The following is a 17,109-nucleotide window of genomic DNA, read 5'->3' as shown; positions in this document are numbered from 1 at the left end:
CCTCAAGGGGATTTTCATAAACACTACAGGCAACAAATCAGCCTTAATCAATGCCCTTGTGCAACATACCGCATTTTTATCCATTTATGTACAACTTCAGACTTCTGCTACATGGCAGACCAAAGTTATGTGCAATAGCCCCTGCTTCTTTCTCAACATACTAACGCTCAGTACTCACAGAAGGAAACGTCTGCCAATTAACATCAGTTACTACAGTCACATTAGAATCAACACAATACACAGTTAGTCTGGAATATTTTTTAACATCCTCTGTCTGAGAAAAATAGTACAAGATAACAACGCTAAAAATAGCTACAAATACACAAATTATACAGTAGTCCCCGGGTCAGGATGGCCGAGCGGTCTAAGGCGCTGCGTTCAGGTCGCAGTCTCCCCTGGAGGCGTGGGTTCGAATCCCACTTCTGACACCTTTCTTTTGGGGCTACAGCTGCCTCACAGCTGCTCCACACCGCTGTTTCTTCCTTGGCGATCCATTCGGGGGACGCTTACGGTCAATAGATTTAGCAGCGATCTGCACTGCAGCACTTCAATACACCAGTAGCAAGTTTGATCAGGATACCAAACTAACCGCTGCTCTTGGCTCTCTTGAGGGACAAGAGGCCCTCCAGACGCATCTAGGACCACTGGGCTATGATTAAGGGCATGAAACTGAACAACAACAAACGCTGCATTCTTCACCTGGCACAGACTAACGCCACGCACAACTATACACTGGGAGAGGAGCGGCTGCAGAGCAGCCCCACAGAAAGGGATCTGGGGCTGCTGGTCAACAGCAGCTCAGCAGGAGTCAGCAGCGAGCCCTGGCAGCCGAGAGGGTGAACCCCATCCTGGGGTGCATCACACACCTGTAACCAGCCGGTCAGGAGAGGTGGTTATCCCACTGTATTCAGTGTTGGTGTGGGCTCACCCTGGGCACTGTGTGCACTTCTGGGCCCCACAATTGAAGAAGGGTGTTGAGGTACTCGACGCGTCCAGCGGAGGGCAACAAAGCTGGTGAAAGGGGCTGGCAGAAATGTCCCATGAGGAGCGGCTAGGGACTTTGGGCTTGTCTAGTTTGGAGAAAAGGAGGCTGAGGCCTGACCTCATTGCTCTCTACCTGAGGAGAGGCAGTGGAGAAGGAGGTGCTGATCTGGGATCCAGTGATGGGATGTGTGGTGTGGGAATGCTTTAAAGCTGCACCAGGGGAGGTTTAGACTGGGCATGAGGAAGCATTTCTTTACCTAGAGGGTGGTCAAACTCTGGCGCAGGCTTCCTAGAGAAGTGGTCAATGCCCCAAGCCTGTCAGTGTTTAGGAGGTATTTGGACAATGTCCTTAATAACATGCTTTAACTTGGTCAGCCCTGAATTGGTCCAGTAGTTGGACTAGATGATTGTTGTAGGACCCTTACAACTGAAATATTCTATTGTATTCTATTAAAAAATCATGTCTTAAATTTAAGCGGGAGATGTAACTGTCTCAGCCTAAGGAAGGGTGCAGTTCAGAATCCAACCCCCAAAATCTGGTGGGGTTTCTGCCTCCTCCCCACCACCACGCCTGCGCTAGCCCTGCGTCTTCCCTGCACTAGCCCTGATGCTGGATGTCAAGCTATACACCTCACTGACACAGCAAGAAACGTTACTCCCCCGACCTGGTCTTCTGCTGCTTTAGGGAGTGGGACCCACCTGCCAGGCAATCGCACGGAAAGCTGTGGCACTTGCGTAAGTGGCAAGAGGAGGGGAGTGAGCAGAGCAGAGCATGAGAGGGAGAAGCCTGAACCTCGCTCCCTCCTCCTTTTGCCAAAGGTGAGCTGTTATTTGGCTCCAGACATTTCCTAAAACTACAACTACAGCTTCCATCTCAATACTAGCTTTTTTTAAAATCTTTTAACTTGCTCTCCCAAATACTTTGGATATTGCATTATATTCTTGTTCTTAAAAACCTCTCAAAAGTACATACGAACCAGTAAATGAATTAAATTTTCATGCTACATATTTAAAGTTAAGTACACATTAAGTAACATTCTGGAATACAAAGTTTTTCTGAAAAACAAGGTCACAAACATCAGTCACAAGAACACTCTTCCCATGAATGAAGTGGAAGACTGGGACTTTTAGTGCCATAGGCTGTAAATGTTAAATATCCAGTACTGCAGATGCTCATCTGACATGCAGTAGTCACCTCTGAACACACATAGCACTGGATCACTATAAATTTGTAACTAAAAAAGATGAATTATTCCAAGGTAAGAAACAGGGTGAGGGAGTGTTTTAATTATCTGATATTGATACAGACTTTGACAAAGGTACTAATGCTTTCCATCTGCAAATGCTACCAAACATTCCTTCAGTAGAGTTATTTTCCTACCCAAAATGCCCACCTATCATACCTTGTGAACAGAAGATGTGTATCTGTTTTTCTCCAGAACCTTAACCCATGGGGTGGTGTTAACCCGTCCATTCTTACTAGGCAAGCAGCACTACAGTCCGTCAACATATACAGGGATGTTTCACGGAACATCCTCGCAGAAAGCGATGTTAAGATCACCATCTCCTAAACTGTTAGTGCTAAATCAGTATTTAATTCCATGTTCCAGACAGCAATTCTACCAATATTAGAATTCTGAAAGCAGCACGTTTGCCTGCTATGAATGCACGGCAAGTCCGGCGTGCTTGGGTCTGCCAGACGCACAACAAAATCAATAGGCAGCTGCCTAAAGCAGTAACCCACAACTGTAAGTTGCAGGGTGCAGGGCTGGCTGGTCTTCCTGTGGGATCCATTTTGGATGAAACCTGAAATCAGCATCCTGGTTGTTTACAGTCGTTCACGTCCCAGCAACACAATTTACAATAGTAGTATATTATCTACCTTATACAGGCATCAATCCAAGTATTATTAGAAGTTATTTGATCTAAACTGATGGTGTAGATTCCTCCTAATGTTTGACGAAAAAATATAACTGAGATAGAGATGTATAGAGATATATATATATACAAACCAGGAAATAATTTTGTCACAAGCAAAACAGCAACTTTGAAGTCTAGAACCTCCTTAGCTTCATTTCAATTTCAAGCTTTATTCAATAATGTGAATATTGAGATCATATAAATCACAATAGATGTACCTGCAGTATTTAAGATTATTTAAGCATCCTAGAAAACTACTAGTGAGAAGGCATTCACTAAATAGATTATATGTTCAAACACCTATTCAGAACTGCAGCATTTTTCTGCAGTCCCTTCCTGACCCTACTTTAATCCCTATTAAGAGGCTTGCATGGGGCAAGGAACTGCACAGGGCTCGGGCCACCATTCAGGACAAGGAAAACCCTAACTCCAGTGGGAGTTCACAAGTTACTTCAGTGGGTGTAACCAGACGCTAGGAACTGTAATACCTGGCTACAAGAAAAAAGGTAAAAACTAACTTAAAATCTATCAGTAGCTTGATTAATAACAGTAAGATGACATTTTAAAATGTGGTAAGAAAAAAATCATTAGAAAATTGGTATTGATCTATTAGAAGTCAAGACTTTTAATAGTTACAGGGGACAGGAAAAAGGGTACAGTAATTTAAATATTTCTAGTCTGCTTAAAACTGGAAAAGCAGTGCTGGAAAATCTATTTGTCTGTATGTAGTGTCTGTACTTCTGTTCCATCAACAACTGATCAATGTGTTAAATCTGCTAAATCCTAGCTAATTTAAGCAGTCTGATAGTTTAAATTTAACTTTTTTAGGAGCTACGTGACCTACTGTCCCAATCATCAATCTTCAGTTTCCAGGAAGTTTTGAGATGATTTGGAAATTCTAAAATACTAGAGGAAACAAATATTGTTTTCATCCCCTGATTCAAATCTCCATTTTGGACAAGGCTGCACAGGAGTCGCTGCACCCATGAAACAGCAGCGACCAGGATGCACAGGGCCATGGCTTTGTATAGCTTGTAGTTAACAGCATTTCCCTTCCAGTAACACATTGTAATGGGCGAATTAGGTATGCAGATGAGACTTCATTTGGATTTTCAAAATAATGACACAATAAAACACAATATTCTACAAAGTCAACTCTTCCATATTCACAGACTATATTAATGAACAAAACAAAAGAGGGAGAGGGAGGGTTAAATCCAAGGCCACCATAAACAACAAAGACCACAAGATTTCATCAAGAAATCCCTGTAGAAAGTTCAATTCCTTGTTCTCTAGCAGTTCATTTGTCCTGAATTAAAGGCCAGCACAGAACAAAAAGATCTGTCAAATCCTTTTTCAGTATGTTATGTAGGTTACAATGACTATTAAGAATATGCACCAAACTGTGGCAAAACATACGATAACTGATAGTAATGATAGTAACGATTTCTGAGGAGACAGTCTCTTCCTATAAACTGGATTTCAGAAACTTTCACAAGATGGACTGGACAGAATATAGAGAGGCATTTGAGGGAAAGAAGAACAATTATTTTTTAAAAAATATTATTATCAGTATGTATGCTAGCTATTTCATAACCACATGCCGGTATCTGCGTTCTTTTATATAGAAGCTGTTTAGTGAGGCTAGATTCAAACTCTTCACGGGAATATGTTCAGGTCTCTACTCAATTTAAAACCAAAATAATCATATTAGCTAGACAAGTTGTCCAGACTTAAATAACTTTCATTATTAAAGGTACGTGATCAACTTTTTCTGAGATTAAAACTGCATACATCTTAGCCATTACTATTCACAAGGACTGAGACCAAACTCCCTACATTCGCATACGCTGCAAATATTTCCTGTGAGAAAATGTCACAAGGCGAGAAGTACAGAACCACAGCAGCTCAGAAATCTTTTATCTCTCTGGAGTGGTGCACGAGGGAGTGCTTCTGGTAAATAAGATACAGAGAATGACAAATCTTTGTTGTTTTGTTGTTGTTTTTTAAAGAAAGGGGCTGTACACTTTTTCAAAGAAACGTATTTCAGGATGCCAATGCAAACAAGAGGTAAAGCCATAGAGAGATGTTGTGCTTTATCGAAGGAGCAGTTTTCTTTCAGCAAGGCTCTATTAAATACAATCTCTCGACTAATAAGGAATAAGGATTCCCTTATTCCTGTGCGGCAGCTGCAGCAGAGCTGTACCTGTGAGCAGAGCCCTTATTGCCCAGAAGGGGAAAGAACACAGGCAGACCCCAGACCCAGGCGAAATCCCCCTGAAGGGGTTTCAGGAAAATAAATAATTTTATGGGCAAGCCGGGGTTCTACCATTACCACCACTGCACCGTCATACATGAGAGAATATTGCCAAATAGTATTTTTTCCTTCATATAAAAATTTCTCCAGTAAACGAATGGCTATCAGCAAACTTCTGTCATCCTGTCCTTATGAATGTTGCCCATGGACCAGAGGAGAATACAGCAAGGCAGAGACCATCTCATTATATGCTCATCACAAAGCATAATAGATACCCAGATCTGATCAGTGCTTATCACTCAGCATGAGCGACTGAACAACTGAAATGGATGGAAACTGCTTCCAGTATTTCTCTCCTGACACCAAATTCACACGTCGCTTTGAAAAGAATTAGATGAAGTTCAGGCAAGTATATACTAAGTAGGTGGACACTGAGGGAGTTTTGAGATATCTCATTACTTCTTCTGCTCATTAGTGGATAGGACAGTATATTTCCAACACTTCGTGGTCTTCAAAGATTTTTTTTTTTAAAACAGAAGTAAAAGGAATAATCAGGATACCATGGCTCACCTGCTCCCTTTGTCATTGAAACAAGCCTACACTGGCAGTTCAAAGTACGTCTAAATTTGCGTTTACCTTACTGAGAAACAATCCATTACCAGCAGCTAATGATCTTTTTTGCCCTAATGAATCTACCTTGAAAGGAATCTACCTGGGGCTCCATGCTGTTCACAGTTATTAAAACATGAAAGCTGGACTAACTTTGCTGAGGACATTGATGTTTAACTCGGATGTCAATTAAACGTCAGCTTTACGAACTGGAATCAATTCAGACAACACAAAGTCTATCCTTATATTAAAGACGATGCATGCAGAAGCTCTTCTCTCAGTCCTGGATCTCTACTGGCACAAGCCACGCTGCAGAGTGGCAAGCCCAAAGGGCAGCTTTGGCATGAGGAAACAGGGGTGCCTGGAAAGTGAAAATAACACAGAGCTGTTTCTGAGAGCGCAGAGACGCTTGTGATAGCACAGGCAGAAAGCTGCCTGCTGCAGGCCAAGCTTGCACGTGGATCTCCTATGGACAGGCATCATCACAATATGGGGCAGCTTGTTATTCCTTCTGCCACTACTGCTTTTCATAACACGTGCTAATCATTAAAAAAACCAGTACTTATTTGTAGGTATGCCTGTCCTGAAGCCAAAGTCTTGCTCCACGTGCAAAAGTCACATTCCCCTTTGAAAGGTAACACTGCCTTTTTACTGTGGGACAATCCACCGGCTGTTTGCTGCTAGAAATATTCGCCCTTACCTCAGAGTGGTAATTTCACACTCGTGTTTAAGTGGAATTAATTGATTTTCCTGTTCCTCCAGTGCTAGTGCTAGGCTCTGACAGCTCCCGCTCTCCCCAACACATTAGTGGATGGTCCCTGTCGCTGCTGCACAGTTTACAGAGACACCCCACCGCAGCACCCAGGTACTTTAATGCCTCCTCAAAGAGGAGGGCCCACAAGCTTTACATCATACAACCTCTAAGAAAACAAAACTCCATGTGCTCTCACCTTTCTTTCTCATTAACTAAAATGAGGAGCAGAGCTATATTGCAGCCTTGTGGCGATCAGCACTGGGCAAAGCAGAAGATATCCAGGCAACAGCAGCATGAAGATCCTTTACTCAGTACTCGGTGTGGGGTTTACTGAATAACAATAATAAAAAAATACCTCTGCATTGACATGTGCAATTTTGCTTACTTCCCTTTTAATATGAGAAGCACTTAATTTTCAGGAGAGAATATTATAAACACCAACTGGAATATAATAAATAAACTGCAAATGTCTATAAACCTGCCTCTTCACCTGACTGGTGTCAGTTAAGGTAAAATAAAAATTACAATCTCTACGTAAGGGAAGTTATATAAGTAGGTGAGTGGGTTTAAAAACAAAACACAGATCGCATAAAGTTATATTCACCTGTCAAAGCAAGTAAACTACCAGATGAAAGGGAGGCTAGGTCTGAATATGATTAAAGCCTTATTTTTTCCCCCAAAGTGCACAGATTTAGACTTGCTGAAGTCTGCATATTAAAATACACAATAATAAAGATGAACTATTGAGTCATCAACTATTACTTTAAAAGAGCAAATTGTTTATTTATAAAGAAACTGACATTTATAAAGAAAGACAAGAAGGACACAGCTGAAGAAGAAGCAGTCTTTGGGGTCTGGAGGTTTGGTTTTTTTTTTCTAACTTAATTTAATTTGCACCATCTCCATTTCTAACTTCAGAAGTATCACATTTCAATTCCTTCCCTTTTGGCTTCTCCTATTGTGGCCTTTAAGAGTTTGTGGCAAACCTTTCACTCACTTTAACAAGATGTCAACTGTTAACGCAACAGTCCTATCTATTAAACAGGTGAAATTAAATAAGCGTTATAACACAAATCAAAGCCTCCCAGCTGCCCAGTGGTCAAATGTCACAAACACCAATTTATTTAGCTCTTTGATTAATGTTGGGTCCCCAACAACTGGACTAAACACAGTTAAAATTAAAAGGAAGCTGTGTTGAGTTTTTGTAGAGAAGAGGTGGGCGCAGGGCACCAGTCTGCCTTGCACTTCAGCTGTGGAGCCCCACCAGCAGCACAGGCAGATCAGGCTGGTGACACTGGTGTTGGACAGATTTCCAGCATCTCCTCCCTGAGTTACAATGTCCATAGGAGAAACATGGTTCAACGTCAGGACTCTCCTGGGGCTGGCCTGCCTGGACCGCAGGCGTAGCTGCATCCGCTTTACCCTCCTCTCCTAAATTAACTCTCCTCTATAATCAGACTTACTCCTTATCTGCAGTCTAGCCCAATATCCTCTTAACACACACACACACACACACAAGAACATCCATGCTTGATCAGACCAATGGTCAGCCTAGCTCAGCATCCTCTGGGACAGTGGTAAAGACCAGCCCTAAGGGAGAAACCCATACAGACAGTGGCAAACAGCAGGAAAAACAGTAGGAAAAGGCTTCCCTGCTCCTGGGAATTTGGGGTTCAGAGGCTTCAGAATGTAGAGGTATTTCTTTGCGTTTCAAAGCCTGCAACAGACTGCACAGTCACTGAGGCTGGTGGGGACCTCTGGAGATCCTCCAGTCCATCCTCCTGCTCACAGCCAGCTCAGCTGCAACAGATTGCTCATGGCCGTAACCAGCCCAGTTTTGATTATCTCCCAGTATGGAGACCATAGAACCTCATGGCAACCTGTTCCAGTGTTTAACCACCTTCGCTTTAAAAAACGTTTTTTCTTACATTTCCTGAACTTTATAGCATTCAAATGCTGCTGCAACAAATTCCAGAGGCTGCCTACGCACTGCCTGAGGAGTGCGCGCAAGCCTGGTGTATGGGTGGGGATTATAATAAGGGCAACATTTCTCATATCTCCCTACACTCTCACAGGACCCCTGCTCTAACTTAACGTGAAATGGTGAGCTTACAAAGGTTTTAAGACCACAGCAAAGGTCTTAAGACCACAGCATTCATTACTTTTATTGGAATACTCTATGATACTTCATTTTTCTGGGTTCTGGACTTTCACTATGTTGTCCATAAGGATTCCTTTCTTTTGTCTGTCTTTGTCATGAGTAGCGGAGGCATCTAGCATTGCCCCATAACAGCCAGAGAAACAAGAAAATTCTGTTTACAACTAGTTTCTGATAATAAATGCCAAACTATTTCTCATCCCTCAGATTAGAAAAAGTCAGGCAAAATGCAGTTATTTGCCAAAAGGTAAATAACCTTTTGATGGCATCTTCCATTCTTGGAGCTATTCTCATAAATAGCTTTTTTGCTCTTATGACGCATCTGTTGCATTTATTTCTCCCCTTCCCATGAGACTCCCCATCTGCTATATACATCTGAAATGGCATCTGATAATTCCTACTAAGAAAATAGCCTGATCTATTCCAGTCTTCAGATTCACTTTTTCATAAACATCAGCATGAATAGAGAAAGATATTAGGAAATCAGACCTAGAATTCTGTGCTCAGAAAATAATCTTGTCCATGTTAAGAAACAAACAAAAAAAATGGGGCTTTGGGGATGAGGGAAGGTTTCATCTGACAATACGGTTCACAGGAGAACATGGATTTAAAATAAGATGAATAGAAGGCACTGACCAATCCCTCCTTATACAGACGAACAAAAGAGTTCACCATGATAAAACTTAAGCCACTGGTGGTATTCTTTCACTATGGTTATTTAAGACACAAAGAGAATCTTAGAGTTATATTAAAGATGGAAGATCAAGTAGAGAGAAAAGCTAAGACTGCATGGTCGTCCCCAGCCCCTCATGGAGTTTGTTGCACAGTTTTGGATTGGCTCTTCAGAAAGCTGCATTTCTTCTGGAACAGAAGTTAAGGGAATAATAATGCAGGTTTTCTACCTTGGTTTAAAGATGGATAAAAGAGTGGAAGTCACACTGTATTCAGGCCAGAAAAAGATTACAAGGATTAAGGTGAATACAGTATGACGTAACAAGCCCTGTACAAACCTGGCTTGGCCCTTCTGGCTTTTCTATAATGCAGATAGAACAATGAATCATACACCAAACATTATCCAAAATAAACCATGCGTCATATCTAGTGGTAAATAAATTATCCCTGCTCTTCAGAACTGCTCTTTTCATAAAGAGCCATCCCTCTAGACAGTCTGAAGACAACCGAGTGAATTTTCTTCCTGTAACTATGAGAATCCTGTAACTATGCTGGCATGAGCCAGCAATGTGCCCTTGTGGCCAAAAAGGCCAATGGCATCCTGGGGTGCATCAAGCAGAGTGTGGCCAGCAGGTCGAGGGAGGTCATCCTCCCCCTCTACTCTGCCTTGGTGAGGCTGCACCTGGAGTACTGTGTCCAGTTCTGGGCTCCCCGGCTCAAGAAGGACAGGGAACTGCTGGAGAGGGTACGGCAAAGGGCTACCAAGATCATTAGGGCATTGGAACACCTCTCTTATGAAGAAAGACTGAGGGATTTGGGTCTCTTCAGTCTGGAAAAAAGACGACTGAGGGGAGATCTTATCAATGCTTATAAATACTTAAAGGGTGGGTGTCAGGAGGATGGGGCCAGGCTCTTTTCAGTGGTGCCCAGCGACAGGACAAGAGGTAACAGGCACAAACTTGAACGTAGGAAGTTCCACCTAAACATGAGGAGGAACTTTTTTACTTTGAGGGTGGCAGAGCACTGGAACAGGCTGCCCAGAGAGGTGGTGGTGTCTCCAACTCTGGAGACGTTCAAAGCCCGCCTGGACGCGTTCCTGTGCAGCCTGCTCTGGGTGATCCTGCTCTGGCAGGGGGGTTAGACTAGATGATCTCCAGAGGTCCCTTCCAACCCTATGATTCTGTGATTCTATGAATCAGGAAACAGAGCTAAAACTGCCATGTAGTAAGTTCAATTTCAACAGCTAGAATTTTAATATGGCTTCCTACTTATAAAAGATTTGCTATAAAAATTATACCTGTATTAACAATGAATTTTTGGATGTTTATAAGTTTAGAAACTGTTACAGAAATGACAAATCAAAAATACTGGCTGTAAGGAAACCACCATCCAGTGTAGTTCTGATAATTACAATTAGGGAGCTTAAAGAAATCCAGAATATCAGATTAGTTTCACAATCTCTACACCTCTGACTTGTGCTACCGTGACATCTTCCAAGTATGAACCAAATGGATTGGATCTACAGACTAATTTTATAGTCTTCCCTTCAGACTGATTTTCTTGTACTTTCCAGCAATGTTTAAGACAATATTTTCCAATTAATTGAAAATCATTTAGTGCTCTCAACAAATTATTCCTCAATGAGTCTGGAGCAGATACACTTTCCCAAGTGCCTTTGATTTCTTCTCTGCACGCAGAGACATGCACTTAATTAAAACTTTCCATCGAAGTGGCATTAGCTAGACACACAAGGCATACCAAGTTGCTCTTAGGCTTCCTGCCAGAAAGCCAGCAGTGCTGATGCTTTCATTCATTTACTTTAAATTGTCAGCAAAACAGGCAATTTATGACCACATAAATACGAAGGCAACAACCTATGACCACTACTATCTGCAGCAATACAGCACAGACGCAGATGTTTAGTTGGTCCCGTTCCCTCGGACTGGTTCATGTTGCCAAATGCAGAATCAGAACACACTTTACTAAGTGTCTTCTGTAACACCATAAGAAAACAAATCAGCAGTATGTGTGTTTAAAAAGGTGTCAGGGAACAGCATGAAGAAATCCCATTAGCAGACAACATTGTGCAGATATCTACTATTCAGCCACGTTGAAAATCTAACCCGGGGGCTTTATACACACAAGCAGGACGCAGACATCTCACATTGTGAAACAAGGTTTGTTTTTTATCAGGATATTGGGATTTTTGTTAAGAAATAAAGACAAGAGAAAAGCTTGCAAAGACAGGATGAAAAGCTGCCTGCTCTGATACAGTGTTATGATTGTGGGCAGGAATTTAAAAAAGCATCCAAAGAAAGGGAGACATCTGAGAAATCATGTAATTGCCAGAAGCATTTGAAAAAGTCTGTAGGACACAACAACAGCTCTCATTATGTGGTACCAGTTCTGCTTCGGAAGGTTTTAGAGAGGTATCTGGCAAGCAACTCCCGAGAGAAAATGTGTTTCTGACCACCAGTGTAGCTATTCTTACATGTGAAAGATGCAGCAGAATCTAGATGCCACTTAACTCCATGAGGTGCTGATTGTCATATGCGTGCCCTTCACTTTTAAGTTGAAATTAAACTAGAGTGGTTTTAAATTGAGACAAGGTTTCATGTGTGGCGGCACTGATAATTCCCTAATCTACAGACTTCATTTCCTAAAAATGAGAGAAATCTTACGAAGTTATTTTTACAGACAGAATCCAACAGGAGCAGTTCTGCTAAGACTGGAAACGTACCAACAACCGGAGATATCTGCAGGGCACCGAGGCCCAAGCTCAGCACGAAACCTGAGCATGAGGAAAAGTTCATCCTGGTCTGGGAAATATCTTCATGCTTTCCTGTGCAGGCAGAAATGACTGAACTGAGGCATCAGTACCTTCAACTGACTTCATCACTCGGCAAGACAGACCTTCAGTTTATACCTTGGCATATTTTTCTTCCAAATGCATTTCTTGAAAAGGAAAACCAACGAACAATTTCCTCATCCTGCATATCCTTGATAAAGAGTATCATTAAAAAATTCAGGTGAAATCCTGACTTCTAAAATAAGAGCAAAAGAATTTCACTGACTTCAGAAATGCCAGGGTTTTGCCCTTCAGCATGAGCTTGAACCAGGTGCAATGGGGAACAAAACCCTGCACACTGAAGAGCCCAGCCACATACACGACATACCTTAAAGATCTTGCTCAGAAACTCTTTGTCTCCTTTATCTCTTAAAGCATAAGGGAACTGGAAACACGACAAGAAAGGTGGCTGCAGTTTTGCTCACACATTAATTGCTTGAGATCAACTGGAGACGTAAACGAACACGCTGGCACTCCAACGCAAAGAAAAACAAACAAAAAAATCTAGTCACTGAGATGTTGGGTCCTCTTTGTAGTTTCAAGTACCAGCCACTTTTGAAGAAGGAACTTATGGTATTAAAGGCTATAACTGAAGTGCAAGTGTAATCCTATAATTAAAGAATCTGCAGGCAATAATCAGACGTTCTTACAAAAATTCCAAGATATAGCAAAGAAGCACAACAGGAGAATTAACTAATTTTGAGTATTAGAGCTACAGCATGAAGTTGGTGTAGGAATGGAGATGACTTTCTCTAACAAAAAAGATACTTGCCAGGTTGGCTGGTTAGCTCATGCAAATGCCTTTGAAAAGCTCTACAAGAGGCGGAGCAGAGCCTGATTGCAAAATAGACTTCTGTAAAAATATAACTGAGAAAACATTAACCACTTAATATAAACAGACTTACATTTATTTTATATTTTCATTTGTAAAAACACATATTATATCCAAATATTAATTCACATTTTATAATTAAGGATGCAGTTGCTTGAAGCAAATTTTGAAACGCTGTTCACCATAGCTTAAGATTTTTGTAATTTTATTTGTATGTATAGGTAGCCAAATTTTTATTAGATGGACTGGTAAACTAAAAATATTTTCTATATTTTGTTATATATGCAACCATTTTATTGGAGCTTAAGCTCCACTATATGAACACTGACCGGGCTTTATACATTGCACTGCATCTGGCTGGGATGGAGTTAATTTTCTTCATAGCAGCCCGTATGGTGCTGTGTTCTGGATTTGTGATTAGAAACAGTGTTGTTAACAAATCAATGTTTTGGCTATTGCTTACACAGTGTCAAGTCCTTCTCTGTTTCCCACTCTGTCCCCCTGCCTTGTGTCATCTCCCCCAAGGAAGGCTGGAGGGTGGGCAAGAAGCTGGGAGGACACACAGCCGGGACAGCTGATCAGAAATGACCAAAGCGATATTCCACACCCACACGATGTTGTGCTCAGCAATAAAAGCTGAAGGGAAGGAGAAGGAAGGGGGGACATTCATGGTTATGGCATTTGCTTTCTAAAGCAACCATCACGTGTGTTGGCCCTGCTTTCCAGAAAGTGGTTAAACATCTGCCTGCCAATGCGAAGCAGTGAATGAATTCCTTATTTTCCTTTGTTTGTGCACTTTTGCTTCACCTATTATTCTGTCTTTATCTTGATCCATGAATCTTCTAACCTTCCTTCTCTTTTCTCCCCATCCCATGGGACAGTGAACTGAGTGAGCGGCTGTGCAGGTGCTTGGTTGTCGGCTGAGGTGAACCTATCCCAGAACCCGTAAACTCTTCAGAACTTTTCTTGCAGATCCACAGCAAATCAAATTTTTGTTACGTTACTACTTCATTAGTTAAGCATTGCTACTTTGGGGGTTAGTTTCATCATTACCAGAGGAAGTAAAAAAGATCAAAACCCTCTTCCCCCCAGCAGGAAGAGTAATATTCAGAGCAGTGATACTCAAGGAAGCTAACAGAGGATAAGGTTCCAAGAAGTGTATGTTTAAGGCAGCTACCACATTGCAGAGACCCAAGTGCAAAGTCCTGGATGGACTTTGTCACAAGGAGATCATTAAGCATTTTGGTGAATTGAATCCAAGTGGGTGAACTGAGTGCAAGAGGCAGAAGGTGACATCAGATGCTAAGACAAGGTAGAGACAGATAACAGGAAACTGGGCGCAAAGCGATCAGAGAAAGTACTGCATGGCAAATACCAAATCCAATGAAAAGAGGAAAACTAAGCAGATGGAAGACTTGACAGGGGAAACACCTGACAAAGATAAATTGCCAGGCTACAGGGAAGCTGAAGTTCTGCTGTACAGTTAGTTTCTGGAGCTACAAACACATAAAGCTACCAAGAAATACAGAGAACTTGGCCCCTTACATCCTGGATCAACTGTCAGTGGAGTAATGTGACCGTTTGAGGTGAAGAAGAAAAATCTTCCCTGCTGCTATCTGATGTGAGCAAGCAATCATTCGTAACTCCATCAACACGCTCAGGTCCACTTCCTCTCCTTCTTGCTTACCCACACCTAGAACAAATGCTGCTGAGAGAAGCTGTGGGTTATCAGAAGAGAGCCACACTCCACGCTGGAAGGATGAATTCTGCAACAGAGAGACCACGTATGCACCGAAGGCTGGAGTTACCCCATCTGAAGAGTTATGTGACCTATTAATAGCTCTGAGCTCTCATTAAGCATAGCATGGGCTGGAAAAATTGCTCAGGTGTGTAAAAGGGGAAAAAAACCCTCGGAAACCAAGAGACAGTCAGTATAGAAAGTTACACGTTCTGTTGCCCTATATGCATCTGTATACTGTGTCTGTTCCAGCTGAATTAGAAACCGAGTCCCAGAGCTGCCTTTTCATTTTGCATTATTCAGCCTCCAGGCCCTGAAGCAATAAAACAGTGCAAGACAATGGAAGCTTGTATTTAGGAAAGGGCAGTAAACTTAAAAAGAGTCCATGTCAATAAATGCTATTTTGCAGTTCACTACCATAACAAAGATGAGCAGTAAGAAAGTTAATTCCATAACAGAGCAGAAGAGACAAAAGCGTGTATAGCTTAATTCGAGTAGTATCATTTCCAACTAAAAAGCAAAAGAAAGAGGATAGTGAGCACCATGTGAATTTTGGTCAAACCAGATAATTATTTTTGTAGACTTACAAAACCCAAATAGAAGAACTTTGACACACAGTCTTAGTGTTTAGTAATGGACAGAATTTTGTGGCCATCCACTGGCCACGCTTTAGAACCTGGCAGAGGTATCAGAACACACACAGGAACAGTCCAAGACTAATGCCAATAAAAACCATAAAATTTAGAAACCATGTGTAAACATAGCCTTTCTGTAGCTCAGGGGAAAGACGAAACTAGGCTTACATTATCTTGAAAACACTACAGTCTGTTCGTATCAGGAGCTTATAAATAAACACTATTTCCTGAACTTTCTAATCAAAACCAGATATAAGAACAGGAAGTCAGTAACCGCCAGTGACTAAAAAGCTGATGGGTCTTTCCAAATCTCTTCATCCTCCTTCTATAGCAGTCACATTACTTGCACAGCTCAGCTATCATCTAAAATTATAAACATGCCAATGTAAGTAGACACTGGAAGAAAGGTTCGTTTTTCTGCTTGTCACAGGACTCTTTGCTGCTGACAGACCTGGCCTTAGAAAATTTACTATAACTTTCCAAGATGGCTGATTGGAATATGATTTGGAAAGAAAATTATTTTCCGCCACAAACAACTGCTGTATTATGAAACTCTTGGACCACTGACCAAGGCTGTCAGCACTGCCATTCACGCAACCTCGCCATCCATCAGAAAGCACCAAACTAGCCGTCAAAATAGTCTGAATTAAACCTAGTAACACTAGCCCTCCACAGCCTAAGCACTGGCAGTAGATCACACAAGCTCTAGCTGCTGCCTTCTCTATGGACCTTCTTGAGGTTCAAACCAATGGAGGGGGAAGGAGACACCGCATACTTGTGGCAGGAGACAACTCAGACTTGGATGTGACAGTTAACTTCTAATTAGCCAGAAATACTTCTGGCAGTTTGTGCACTTCACAGGACCACAGTGGTATCCTCCACAAACCCAATTCAAACACACGCCATGTACAAGGGACAAACGGATGCAGCTCCAGCAATGGAGCCATATCGCATAAACGCTTCAGCAAATGTCCTCATACTTCTTACCTCCCACTTCTCACAATTGCTTCCTTCAGTCTGCTAAACTCGTTTAGGGACCAAATGGCTGGGCACTAGGGGTTAGATTTGTCACTTAGGCCACCTTTTGAACTGCTCCAATCTAGGCTAGAGAAGGAAAATAGAACTGAGCATGCCATCCAGGAGAAATACTCTCCAGTTGCCTGGACATAGTCTAAATGAGTTATACAACATCAGGTTTCCAAACTGAAGAACGTATATAACAACAGGTTAGAGTACCCCTGAACATCAAGATGCCAGTGGCAGGCAGACAGTCAGACAGAGTTTACTGCAAATCCCAAGGATGTGCTAATTTGGGGCCTATCTTTGCAGACAAACTTCCACACATAAAATTGGTTCCCACAAAATAAGAATTCCTTCTCTAAAGCCATTTACATACTTTCACCTTCCACAGGAGGAAAATCAGCAATTGCTCTTGCAAGACTGTACACAACATGAATAACACAACATATCAGAAACTCACTGGTGTACGTACTGATCTCTGCTATTTCAATGCTGGTGTCTACTGTAGATTGAATTAAATGGAGAAAAATTAACACAACAGAAAAAAGATGAGAGCAGAATACAAGACAACACAGAGAAACCACAATAGTTCAGTATTTAAAAGCATGGGATCAGCTCTCAAATTAAATTGAAATCAAGAGGAATTCACCTCTTTGTTAGCGCTGTCTGTTCAAATTAACAA

General features: G+C 41.8%; 1 protein-coding gene and 1 non-coding gene across 9 annotated transcripts in view; one reads left to right on the top strand and one right to left on the bottom strand.

The window, feature by feature from the left end:
- Positions 1–17,109, bottom strand: part of OXR1 (oxidation resistance 1) — a 295,905-nt gene that overhangs the window by 237,379 nt on the left and 41,417 nt on the right. The gene's annotated exons all lie outside the window — the stretch shown is intronic.
- Positions 346–428, top strand: TRNAL-CAG (transfer RNA leucine (anticodon CAG)). The gene has a single exon. It is a non-coding gene; the product is annotated as a tRNA-Leu (tRNA).

The sequence above is a fragment of the Chroicocephalus ridibundus genome, chromosome 2 (genome assembly GCF_963924245.1).
Source record: "Chroicocephalus ridibundus chromosome 2, bChrRid1.1, whole genome shotgun sequence".
Classification (NCBI taxonomy): Eukaryota; Metazoa; Chordata; class Aves; order Charadriiformes; family Laridae; genus Chroicocephalus; species Chroicocephalus ridibundus.
The sequence above is the reverse complement of the archived record's forward strand: the minus strand, read 5'-3'. Positions and strand labels throughout refer to the sequence as shown.